General features: G+C 38.4%; 1 pseudogene; it reads left to right on the forward strand.

Moving 5' to 3' along the window:
- Window positions 1-8,166: 8,166 nt before the first annotated feature.
- On the forward strand, window positions 8,167-12,871 carry LOC125392397 (eukaryotic translation initiation factor 3 subunit I pseudogene; annotated as a pseudogene).
- Window positions 12,872-13,982: the final 1,111 nt, after the last annotated feature.

Consider the following 13,982-nt stretch of genomic DNA (forward strand, 5'->3'; position numbering starts at 1 on the left):
TGTAATACTCACAAGTACAATATGTAAAGCACAGATTCTTAACCAGAATGTGATTAGTCTTTTCAATGAGGATATAATATTTTCCATCGTTTAATATTTCTTGACTTTACACAACTTCACAAAACAGCTCAAGGAGAAAAGTCAAAGACACTGTTTCTGGACAATTTAGTGGCTGGTGACATTTATGTAATTTAACTAGCTTGGGCAAATATAATGTGACCTTTGTAACTGGGTAGTTTTTTCTCTTACTTTAAAAGTCATTTATTCAGTAAATGTGTTGTCTGTTTCTGAAGATTGACATTGTGCTATTGCTTTATATAATTCATGTTTTAACAAGTAATTTTATCAGTTATTATGTAAATAAACCTGTTCACCTTGAAAAATTACAAGAAAAAATAACCACTTAAACAAATTGATCAGATAATTCATCTACAGTAAAATAAATAAGGGTACAAATTAGTGAGATTATGTTAACTTATCTGGGGCACAATGTCAACCGTTTTTAGGTAAATCTTTGAAATTAAATCTTGCAGCAGTCGGAATGGCCAATATCAACAAATGACAGCTCATGCTATCAAGGATGTAGATTAAGAAGAACACTTACTCACTGCTGGTGAAAAGACAAACCTGTACAGTCATTTTGGAAATCGGTGTTGTGATTCCTCAGGAATAGGGGACTTGATCTATGTATAGATGTAGCTTGATCAAATACCCAAAGAATGATTTGTCCTATCACAAAGACTTGCTCAGCCATATTCATATCTGCTCTACTTACAATAGCTAGAAATAGAACAAAACCAGATATCCCTCAACAGAAGGATAAAGAAAATGTGGTGCATTTATACAGTGGAACACTATTTGGTTTTGAAAAATGAAATAAAAAAGTTCACAGGTAAATGATAGAAGCAGTGAGATAATTCAAACCAGAAAGAGAAATACAGCAGGTACCCAATTATACATCAATATTTGCTGTTACGTCTTTGATAATCAGGCTACAAACTATATAAGCACTCATGCCAAGTATAAAGTAAGAGAATGGTAGAATCTCCTTAGTAAGGGAAAATAGAATTCATAGTTATGGAAGGACAAAAGGGGGAACAGAAATGGAAGCATCAAATGGGGATGGAGTGAGAAGAGGCACAGCAGAAGTAACAATGTGGGACGGATGGAACTCAGGGTCATATGAGGGAGGCCATGAAACCCTTGAAAAACCCAAGATATTTCCAAAGTTATTGCTTACTCTCCACAAACTGATGGTGAGACACTATTGCTAAAAAAAAAAATACACCTACAGATCTCAGTTTGGTGATTATGTAGAAGCCTTCACCCCTGTGATTAGTGTTCATAGTGCTGAAAGGTATTCTGCATGCTACCAATGACAAAAGAGAAGCTCAAGCTCAGACACAACCTGTTTTATCTAAAATGAGGAACTTAACAAAGATTTTAAGAGCCATAGGGAATCAAAGACACTATGATGGTAAACATTACATTTAAGGTTTAGATGTACCGTGCTTGAGAAATCAAAAAGCTAGAAAAATTATCTCACATGTAAGCCCATAACTTGTACACATTGTACCATAGGCCCTTGTACATTTAAGATTATTCTTAAATTGGCTGATTTCTAAAAGTTCATGTTCTTGCAAGATAATAAATCATAAGATGTAGCACAATTAATAAAAACCCACAGGAAGATAGTGGAGTTCAACCTAGAGGTCAGAAAAGCAAAACAGCCAGCTACCTCAGACGAAAATGGTAATACTGCTTCAAGAAATCCTCCGAATGTGACTGTCTGAGAACTGTCTCCTCCTGTCTGATATTCCTCTCCAGGACCGAGATTACAGGCATGCACCACTAATGACTAGTTTCTATAGAAAGCTAGTGTGATTACTGGGATTAAAGGTGTGCAAGCCTTTGCCTACACACAGGCAAATCTCATGTAATCTTGTAGCTTTTGCCTTCACCAGCCTTGAACTGAAATGGCTAGATGCTTGGGAGAGCTTTCAGACACAGTCCTGATGCCACATACAAATCTGTCCTGGTGCCAATATCTAAATAAAAGGTCTCTTCTTATTAAAATCTCTTCATGGTAATATTGTAACAGTAAGTGACTCTAGACCTGTAACAGACACTAAGAAAACAAGACTTTCTAAACAAAGCGGAACTGGAACACATATGAATTTATAGAGATTGTAGCAGCAGCGCAAAGCGCCTGTATGGGTATGAAAGAGAAGGCGATCCAAACACTAAGAGGAGGAATTGACTGAAGCCCCATTCCTAACTCAGAAGCTATCTGCAGTTGGTAACACTTGCAAATGCAAATTAGATCTTTTCAACTGAGTTCCACAGGGGATACAAACCTTTCCTAAGGGCAGACCCCATGCCTAACATTAGAGAGGAAACTAAATCAGTGACATCTTGGGAGGTACTTTATCTCATGATGTTAATTGAGGACATTTTTTAACCTTATAGGTCCTTTGTGTACATTTTATGTCTTCTGATTTAGAATATTTATGAGATTCTTATGATGCGAGCATGTCTGTCTTTATGCCTATGTGTGCTTTATGTGTAGTTTTTATTCTTTTTCTTTTTCTTTTTGGCTCTTTTCTTGTTTGCTTTTTTCTTATTTTATTATATCATTTTTCATTAGATTCTTTTCTGTTGGCTGATAAGACACACAAATGGTGTGGATTATAATGAGCATGGAAGTAGAAAGGACACATCTAGTAAGCTTGGCTTGTGCCACACTTCAGAAAGGCCTTAACGTGCTGGGCGGTGGTGGGGCATGCTTTTAATTCCAGAACTCAGGAGACAGAGGCGGGCAGATCTCTGTAAGTCAAGGCAAGCCTGATCTACAAGACCTAGTTTCCAGAACAGGACAGGCTCCAAAACTACAGAGAAACTCTGTCTCAAAAAAAAAAAAAAAAAAGAAGGAAAGAAAGAAATTAAGAAAAAAAAAAGGTCTTAATGTTGCTCATACAATTATCAATCATCTCTAAAATGTGTGACCTGTATCTACTGGAGATTCACTTCTCTGTTTGAATTTAAATTAGTACCTGGACAAGTATGACAGACAGTTTTTCACATCAACTAGTGAACTGTTTTTAAAGTAAGTTGTTGTTTGTGTAAAGATATGGACTATATTGAAAAAAAATAAGAGGCAACTTAGGTCATGGAGATTGGTTCAGTTATTGAAACACTCGCCTTACCAGCCTGAGGACTGCAATCTGGTCCCCAGAACTCCTGTAAAAAGATAAATGTTGTGGTGTGAGCTTGCAATCCCTGGGACTCTTTGCATGACATTGTATCCTGAATAGGTGAGCTCTGAGACAGTGGGAGACCCTGTTTCTGAAACAAGGTGTACTGTTCTAGAGGCTTTAGAGTCAAAGTTGCCCTCGGGTTTACAAATGAGCTTGAGCACACACACATGAACACCAACACCTGTACATGCACCTGCGCCCCTGAACCTTATGGTTTGGATAATTGAAATATTTGACACATAAAATTTTATCCCTAATGATATGTTTTAGCATTATTTTTTTTAGGTTCCTAGGAATGAATCATTAACCTTCGGAATTTATAAGAGTTGTAACCTCATAATATTGTGTGTTTGGTGAGAAGAGATACAGTGCTTAATTTTTTGATGATATTCAATATTGTATGAGAAAAGACCACAAATAGAACACATGTTTAACCTATTCAATGATAATCTTGCTCTTAAATATATAACTTCAGGATCACCATTTTCAGGATAAAAAAAAGTATAACAACAGAATAAAGAAACGGGCTTAGTCTGCTGAGGGGAAAGATTGCTATTTTATAGGGTGACATCTAAGAAGACGGGTCCAAATGACATATTCTTAGTTTGATGCAGAACTATAATTAGTGGCCATTGAGAAAACAAAGCAGTCTGACTCCTGCAAACTGCAGATAGCCCCACATAGAATAGTCAAATACGCATGGGTTGAAGTGGTGCTATCTAACATGGTTTTAAATTTTTTTTTTAAAAAATTGTACTCTAATTATTTTTCCAAATCTATGTTAATATATCAGTAATCATTCCCATATTTTAATAAATAATCATGTTCATTTTGTTAATGAAATAAGTTACGGATAAGACAACACAAAGTTGATAAAGTGGTACATTGAAAATACACTGGACCCAGACTCCTTCTTTTACCTATTTTCTTTCTTTCTTTCTTTCTTTCTTTCTTTCTTTCTTTCTTTCTTTCTTTCTTTCTTTCTTTCTTTCTTTCTTCCTTTGGTGTGTGTGTGGCAGAGGTTTCTATGTTTATTTCTAAGATACAGTGTATCTGCTCACTATCTAATCCTTCACGTTTGGTATTCTTGTTTTATAGTTTTCAGAAAATATATTCTGTAGTCAAAGATGGCTACAAATTTGTTTTCTTTCTACTGTAGTTTGTTGAGTTATGGGGTTACAGCTCTGTACACTTTGCCCAGTTTTATTTTTCATTCTTATTCTAAACTAAAGGAGAAGAGATGAAGTTTTTCTTTTTGCTAAAATCCTTGCTTTCAATTATAAATGAACACAGTGCCATTATACAATTTATTTTTCATATAGTTCTTTTGACCAAGTTTGGTAACATGAGTACTGCTAATTACAGGAGCAAACTGGGAATGTAGTTCTTTTTTTTTTAACCCAAAAATTTCAAAGGAGGGAATGTAGTTCTTAAGATTCACACCTTCTGGTAGACAGGCCTCATATAAACACATTCACTCAGCATAAGCAGGAATGTGATGAGGAGGCTATTTGCCTGATGACTTTCTTCTATGAGCCTCTGTAGGAACAGATGGAGAAGGCTCCTAGTCTCCAAGACTGAAGAGACCTTATGGAAGAAGATTAGAGAGGGGCCTCTAATAGCAAAGAGAGACACATGTAAAGAACTAGTGGTAAACTAGGAATCCAAGTTTTAGTAACACTGGAGCCAAATTCTAGCAATAACTTAGAGAAGTTAAAGCCCCAGATTTGTGAAATTAGAAAAGTTCTTCATTAGCCTGTCTTTAGAATATACTTGTGCAGGTGCCTAGATTGGTGTTCGATAGAAACAGAAAGAACACATTTTGTTTTTGTTCTAAATCAAAAATTTACACAGCAACAAATGATAAGTTCAGGCTGAGTACTTTACCTAGAAGTTGTTACTGATCTGAGCATGATTGTTTGGTGAGAATTCCAGAAGAGATGTAGATAGTGGGAAGTTAATAGCTACATTTATTTATAAAATATTTATTAAATATTTAACCATCACAAATATGTGGTTGAGTAAATCACAAAACCTTTAAAAAAGTTTTTGGATCCAATAATTCACTACTGTTTTTTAACTGAATTATATTTCTTCTGTAATAATTATTCCAATCTCTTTCTTCCTTAATATTTGGCTAAAAGAACAGAAAGGTGCTTGCTGTCAAACTGGGTGACCTGAATTTGATTTCTGGAACCCACATGGTAGAAGGAGAGCACTGATTCCTGAAAAATTTCCCCCAAAATATTCTATGGCACATATGTACGCAGACAAACAAACACTAAATACTAATTAATTAACCAACTAACACTATTAAATAATTGACATTAGCACAGCATCAGTTTAATTTTTTTTATTTGTTTCAACTATTTGCATTCTAGTTACTCTTTTCCAAAAGTATAAGACATTTACAAGTAACACAGCAAGTTAAAAGAGAGAGTGAAGGAATAAAGATATAATTAGATGAATCATCAAACCAATAACATCCCAAGTCCAGAATGTTTACAATAAAACAGCTAATTGCTGAAAATACCACCTGGAGCGGACATGCTCTATGGAACAAAGTGACAAAAGGCCTGAGCCAACAACTGATTTCATTTTATAGTTTTGCTACCATTTCAAAAGGTAGTCTATAGTTCTATAGACATTAGTATAAGTAGCTCTTAAGAAATCTTTGAGTTGCAGACAACATTCTTTTACTCCTTAGTGGATACAAAAAGCTTCCTTTTGGTCCAGAAGTCAAGAGGGAATGTTTGCCTCTCTTAGGAACAGGTTCAGCTGGAATTCATGTTGCAGATAATGGAGGGCACCTCCAATTTAATTATCTTAACCACTTGAGTCCTGTGAATGAGCCTAGTGCATGGGGTTAATCACTTATCAGTAGGAAAGTATAAGGCTCATGCACAGGTATAGCATGTAGTCAGCAGGTGATAGTCTGACTTACGTGCCCTGCCCTGCCCACTGACTGGTGGAACCAATGAAGCATTCAGCCATTGAATTTCTTGGCTGCTTAAATGCCTCATATAATACTCAAAGCATATTAGCCTTGTGGACTTATTCTTTTGTTTTTCCTTAACAGAAAGCATGCTATTGTTTTGGGGTTTGCTTGTATTGATTTTGTTCTTTAACTTTGCTTTTCTGCTGGTTTTCTTTTTGTACTGTACTCATTTTAATTCCTTCAATGACTCCACAAGAAAATAACAGGAAATAATTACTAAATTCTGGAAGAAATTTATATAAAAATTTTTTACAGGTATGTAATTTGTAGTTGTCACCAAATACAAATATAGAATAATAAATAGAATGTTTTGTTTTAAACACTGGAAAACTAGTAGCCTTTTGAAACATGTTTTTATCCTTTACTTAAGCCAATTTTGAACTTCATGTAAAATTATTTATATACCCCAGATAATTCCACAATGAGGTTAGTGATTATATAACTCATTCATTGATTAATAAACAATAGCTCACATTAAAAGTGTCAAAATACTTTTCAGATACAGTAATCACAAAATAACACCTCTGATCAATGCTCAAAGGTGGGTTTGTTTTAATTAAATGAATTACTTTTTAACTTTCTTTTTATTTACTCTTTGTGTCTTTCATGTCTCCACATCATGTCTCCTGATTACACCCATCTCCCTTGTTCCCAAAATAAAATAAAATATAAGAGAATAAGAGAAGAAATGGCAAAAGGTGGGGGGGGGGGGCTAATCTCATCATGGAAGATGCAGTGTGATACAGTGAGTTATGCTGTAAACCATTTTACCCTCAGTTTTTGTTTTTGTTTTTGTTTTTTCATTCAGTCTTTCATCCCAAAGAATCATTGGTCTGATTTGTTACCTCTCATCTCTCTTACAGCATTGATGTTGGACTCTGATTTGTACTCTTCCTGGATATCCCATTGCTGCCCTATGTTGTGAAAGGCTTTCAGTCCTGGATCTACATAACCACCCCTTCTCCCCCACCTCATGCTCCAGGAGATCACAAATATGGTGGATTTTATTGAAACTTTGTGAACCCTGGTTCTAGACCTGGGTAATTACAGGGAGTTGTAGTCAGTTGGCCTGCTCTCCACTGTCTTTGTCAACACGTGAGCTCTCCAACAGTGCCCTGACCAGTTCACAACTTGTAGTGATGAGCAAGGGACATGGCCAGTTCTTTGACTTTCAAGTCCTCAGGGTGGGTTTTCCCACATGTACATCTTCACGACAAGTCCCATTGTGTGGCCCGGGTGAGGGATAGGAGCCACTCTTCTGAGTCCTGCAGCTGATGAGTGACTGGGACAGCTCGCCCATTCTTAGGACCTCAGGGCCAGCTCTTCCACCTGCCTAAGGCTTTGATGGGAGAGGATGGAGAAAGTGGGGAGAGGGGCATCTCTCGTTCGCCGATACTCCCAAGTGCCAGATGAGTAGTGGGGAACAGCTCTCCCATTCTCACAGTGTTAGGGCTGACTCAGTCACACCTCCACCAACAGGGTTGACTCCACTGTGCTTCTCAGGACAGGAACAGGGTAGGGTCTACATTCTTAAGTGCTGCAGATGGTAAGGGGGAGTGTCAGCTCCCTTGTCTGTCAGAGGTGGTCAGCTAAGGGAGGTCATCTCTCCCCTGCCCACACTGCTACATGAAAGAAAATAGTGGGACAGTTCTCCCATGCTCACAACTTCGGATCTAGCTTACTTACATCTCTTTCAACATGTTTGGCTCTATTATAGGCTCAGGAAAGACATAGGAACTGCTCTCCTGAATATTACAGCTGGTGAGGGACAGGAATAGCTTGCAGACTCTTACAACATCAGGTCTAGCTCTCCCACCTGCCTCAGGCATTGGTGGGTGGGTGGAGCATCTTTCCCCTGCCCATGATGAAGGCTTATGTTCTCTGGGTTGGCTCACTTTTGCCCTCCTCAACATGGTCAACTGCCCTGTGCTGCCCAAACGGTGTAGGATCTGTTTTCTCAAGTGTCATATCTGGTAAGAAGTCAGCTCCTTCACTAGCTAGAGGCATTAGGGAGGGGTAAGAGGAATGGGCACGTTTTTCTCCTCCCCACTATCACACTGTAGATGAGGAAGTCAGTACCAGCCATATCCTTCTCATGCCCTCAGTTCTGGTTCATCTGCGCCCCTATCTGTATGGTCAACTCTTCTGTGCTGCCCATGAGAAGTAGAGGGTCCCTTCTCCCTAGTGTTGCAGCTGGTAAGGGGATGGATCAGGTCCCCCACCTGTTGCAGGTGTTGAGAGCTGAGGGGAGGAGGACATCTTTCCCACACCATGCTACCACATGGCAGATCACACAGCCAGGACAAGCTCACTCATGATCCTGTGAACAGGATCAGGTCAGGTATACTGTGAAGTCTAGTGCCGGCTCTCCTGAGTGCTTCAGTTGGAGAGAGTCAGTACCAGTTCTCTGTAGTGTTGTCAGTGAGGTGTGGGGCCGACTCTGTACAGCTCTATCAAGGACCTGGGACATCAACACAGACTGCTTTAGGTCCATGAACCTAAGCATAGGCCACTTCAGCAACCCAGGTCCAGACATGACCATGAACTGATTGGCAATCAAGCCAACCACTTCTGTAAACTCTTCTCCTTTTTTTGTTTCTTAACATGTCTCTGACCCCAGGAAATGAACCATTCTGTCTGTCTCTCTTTCTTCCATACCACACTATACATTTCCTCATCATCACAGTGCCCCATCTGCCCGTCAACTTGTGGTGCTGGACAGGCCCAGCCCCATGTTTTCTCTTCAAAGCCCATGGCCGGTCTGTGTGTGGGTTCTTCATTACTTTGGGCAGAAAACTGCTTCTTCCTCTGAGATGGGGTGTTATACCCCAGGCCTGCTTTTGGGTCTCTTGGCCCCACTCAGTCTGTCATGGTGCTGGGTGTGTCCCCAGAAGCTCAGACCTAGCAGGTTCTGGAGAACAACCACAGTTGTGTCCCAGGTCCTTGAACTTGGGGCAGGAAGAAATTCAGTCATGAGTAACCTGACATTCCTAGTAAATTTTTTTCTCAAAATATTTTGCATAATTTATCCAAATATATATTATAAGTAAGATGGATATTTAAGAATTAACATACATAATATGTTAGTAGAAGTCAAAAACTCTTAGGATAAAATTTGGTTTTTGATAAAAGAACTGTCTTTCTTCTACATTTTGTCAAAGAAATACTGCTTATTGAAAATAAAACCTACGATGAGAAGTATTGTCTAAGTAATCATTCCCTTAGTTCATCAAAGAAAAGGAACATTGACTGTAATTACCAGAACAATTGTATTTCTTGAATACATTGTAAAACTCTTAATGCGCATGATGAAGGAAAGGCACATCTTAGCTGAAATTGATAAAGATTGAGTTGAGTATCCTGTATTAGCCTAGCTCTCTTTCTATTGGAAAGATGAAATTTGGCATAAATAAACCCCAATACAATTCCTAATTTTAATTTCCCTAGCTACTTAAAAGTACATAATTATGAACAGGCTATGGACAATGAACAGTGTATCTTTTCCTAGAGAAAACATTTACTTATTAGTGCTGATTTTTCCCTTTCTCTTTTCTGCTGCTTGAGTTGAGGAGGTCAGCTTTTATAGCTGATTTAGCTGGAGTGTGCTGTAGCCTCTATCCTCCTGGATCACTGACTCTCTGCTGAGAAAGCTGTTGCCCTGGATGTGTTCCAAGTGCACAACAAATTTCTAGTTATAGAAAAATAAACACTAATGTTGTTTTGCTGTGTGGCTAAGCTTTTGAACTTCTGTGTGTGTTTCTTGGAATATTCTATTCTATTGTGACTGAAAAAAAAATCTCCCTATTCTCTATATGAATTTCTGGATTTTCTTTCAGAAACAATAAAACATTTCCTCACAACACTTACGGATTTTTTTCGTGAATGTTACCATTCTCATGATATTTCTACCCATGCTGAAGAAAATGAACAGAAAGAAATATGACTCATTTTTATATTATTTAGAAATGTACACACTACCATGCGTAAGCATGTATGATATGTTTTTTAAACACAATTTGTGAAATACTAACTTCCTACAAGTGTGGGAGAAACTGAAATGCTTAAGAAGCCAGGTTTAGCAATGTCACTTGTATAGGACAAGTGGCATGACACAAATTCTCACGTATTTTGTTAGTAAGCCTACAATTAACAAAAATTATTGAATATTCATTAAGTAAGATTAATCTGGTTATCTGTAGAAGGAGCAGCAGGCTGCGTTGCCACCCACCACCCAGCTAGCTTTACCTGAAATAATTACATGGAAGCTGTATTTTTTTAAAAACACTGCCTGGCCCATTGTATCTAGCCTCTTCTTGGCTAACTCTCACATCTTGATTACAACTCATTTCTAATAATCTGCATGTCACCACGAGGTGGTGGCTTACCAGGAAAGATTCAGCATGTCTTACCTGGCAGCTTCATGGCGGCCAGCTCTCTGCCTCTGCTTCTTTCTCTCAGCATTCTGTTCTGTTTACCCAACTATCTAAGCTGTAGTCCTATCAAAGGTCAAGGCAGTTTCTTTATTAACCAATGAAAGTAACACATAGACAGATGACCCTCCTACATCAGTTATGTTCTTGTATTGATAAGGACCAGTCAAAGTTTTACTGAGACAAAATTATGTGTTGACCTGTTTTTGATGGGAAATATAGTGAAAAAGACAAACAAATTCTCAAATTTTATGATTTTATATAGTGTCACTGTATACCAAGTCTTCTTTACCACAACTGTGCAAAACAATAAAATAAAAAAAATATTGCTAGTACTCAAATAAGTAATAATGTCTTGTTACCCCAGATATTTAGAGAGTATGATGTTCTCTCTTCTGTATTTGTGCTGAAAAGCAATATTATTTTTGCTTGTTTGCTTTTTTTTCCATACCCAATGCTTCTCCACATACCGAATTCATTTACTTTAGTTAGCTCTGACATTCACCACAGCAAAGTTCTTATCTGGGGTGTTTGATATTGCTTTGGAAGGATTCTTATATAAATCACCTTTCCCCCTGAAGAGTGACATTCTAGACCATGCTATAGATTCAAGGCCTCTCTTTTACATTTTTTTCTTAATTTTCATTCTTTCACAGTATCCAACTCTTTGTAGGTGCTCACAGATAATGCCTTCTTACATTTCCTTTTGCCTCAGCCCAAGTTATCACTCCTTTTACTCTTAATTACTTCTCTTTTAAAAATATTTATGAATTTTCAGTTATTTTACTTAATTACAGCATTTTTCATTCCTTTATTCTCTCCAAACTCTTATAGCTATCATTACTCTTTTTCAAATTCATGATCTCTTTTTTCATTAGCTGTTATATATATATATACATATATATATATTTAATATATATCCACCTTTATATCAATCCATCTATCTATATATTTATCTATCATTGCTATTTCTTTCATTGTATCATCTACCTAGCTCACTCTCTCTATGTGTCTCTCTCTGTGTGTCTTTCTGTCTCTCTCTATATATAGATAGATATATTTACATATAATAACATACATATGTTAATATACATACACATATACTAACTTTGAATATGTGACCTTTCAGCAATAAACTTTGTTCTACCAGCTATATGCCACAGTGGATAAAAAATGTTTCTGTATGTTTTCCAAAATGTTTTTATATGTTTTCTATAAAAGTCTGATGATCTTCTCTCCTCGCGTCAGCACCGGGATGAAGTCCATCCTGCTGCAGGGCCAAGTACAACCGCGAAGAAGACCTCCTCTTCATTGTGGCCAAAGACCCTATCATTAATGTGTGGTACTTGGTGAATGGCGAGAGACTGGGCACCTACATGGGCCACACTGGAGCTGTGTGGTGTGTGGATGCTGACTCGGACACCAAACATGTCCTTACTGGCCCAGCTGACAATAGCTGTCATTTCTGGGATTGTGAAACAGGGAAGGAGGTGGCTCTACTGAAGACCAACGCAGCTCTGTGCACCTGTGGCTTTGACTTTGGGGACAACATCATCATATTCTCCACAGACAGAATGGGGTACCAGTGTTTTGTGAGCTTCTTTGATCTACGGGATCCAAGACAAATAGACAGCAATGAGCCTTACATGAAGATCCCCTTCAACGACTCCAAGATCACCAGTGCCATTTGGGGACCCTTGGGGGAGTGCATCATCGCAGGCCATGAGAGTGGAGAGCTCAACCAGTAGAGTGCCAAGTCTGGGGAGGTGTTGGTGAATGTTAAGGAGCACTCCCGGCAGATCAATGACATTCAGTTGTCTAGAGACATGACCATGTTTGTCACTGCATCCAAGGACAACACAGCTAAGCTCTTTGACTCCACGAGTTTTGAACATCAGAAGACTTTCCGAGCAGAACGTCCCGTCAACACAGCTGCCCTCTCTCCCAACTATGACCATGTGGTGCAGGGAGGTGGCCAGGAAACCATGGATGTAACCACAACTTCCACCAGGTTCTCCCATCTGGCTTTTGAAGAGGAGTTTGGGCGAGTCAAGGGCCACTTTGGACCTATCAACAGTGTCGCCTTCCATCCTGATGGCAAGAGCTACAGCAGTACTCGTGAAGACGATTACATCCACATCCATTACTTCGACCCACAGTACTTTGAGTTTGAGTTCGAAGCATAAGAAGTTGGATCTCAGTGCGTACCAGGGAAGCTGCTCAAGAGGGTTTTAGACAGAGAAATAAATTAATTTGTTAAAAATAATAAAAAAAAGTCTGATGATCTGAGCTCCACTCTCAGAATCCATACTGAATAGAAAGAACAATCTCCCATAATGGATTCCAAAAAGCCAGTACAAGCAGTAGGGATAAATCCTGCCAGTGGCCCTGCAGTCTATTCCAGTCAAACAAATGTCACCCACATTCAGAGGTTCTAGTTTAGTCCTATGCTGGTACCTTTCCTGTCTGGCCAGAGGTGGTGTGAGCTCCCAGTAGCACAGGTAAGCTGTTTCAGTGAGTGTTCTCACCACAGTCTTGACCCCTTTGCTCATGTTCTCACTCCTCCCAGTCTTCGACTGGTCTTTGGGAGCTCAGCCTAGTGCTTTACTGTGGATCTCTGCCTCTGTATCCATCATTTGCTGGATGATGGTTCTATGGTGACATTTAAGTTGATCATCAATCTTAATACAGGGTAAGACCAGTTCAGGTACTCTTTCAACATTACTTAGGGCATTAGTGAGGTTTCTTGCTAGCCCCATAATGGCTCTCTCAATCAAGATATCTCCTTCCTTGCACTCCATCTCTGTCCTTCTACTATTTCGACTATCCTGTTTCTTCAAGTTACTAGAAATATAATTAAAAGACTCTCCCATGCTCCTGTATAGGTAGAATCAAATTTATAAAAATGGCAATCCTACCAAAAGCAATCTATCAATTCAAAGAAATCCCCATTAAAATCCCAACACAATTCTTCACAGACCTTGAAAGAACAATACTCAACTTCATATGGAGAAACAAGAAACTCAGAATAGACAGAAAAATCCTGTACAATACAGGAACTTTTGTAGGCATCACCGTCCCTGACATTGAGCTCTATTATAGAGCTACAGTAATGAAAATAGCTTAGTATTGGCATAAAAACATACAGGTTACACAAAGGAATCAAATGTTAATTTTTAAAAAATTTATTTCTTTTTTATTACTTTATAAAAAATACAAATCAAAATTACCACTTCCTCCCCTCCTTCCACTTCCTTCCCACTCCCCCCTCCCCTACCCCCTCTCCTCCAGTCCTAA

Source organism: Myodes glareolus, chromosome 12 (assembly GCF_982192425.1).
Source record: "Myodes glareolus chromosome 12, mMyoGla1.1, whole genome shotgun sequence".
NCBI classification, from domain to species: domain Eukaryota; kingdom Metazoa; phylum Chordata; class Mammalia; order Rodentia; family Cricetidae; genus Myodes; species Myodes glareolus.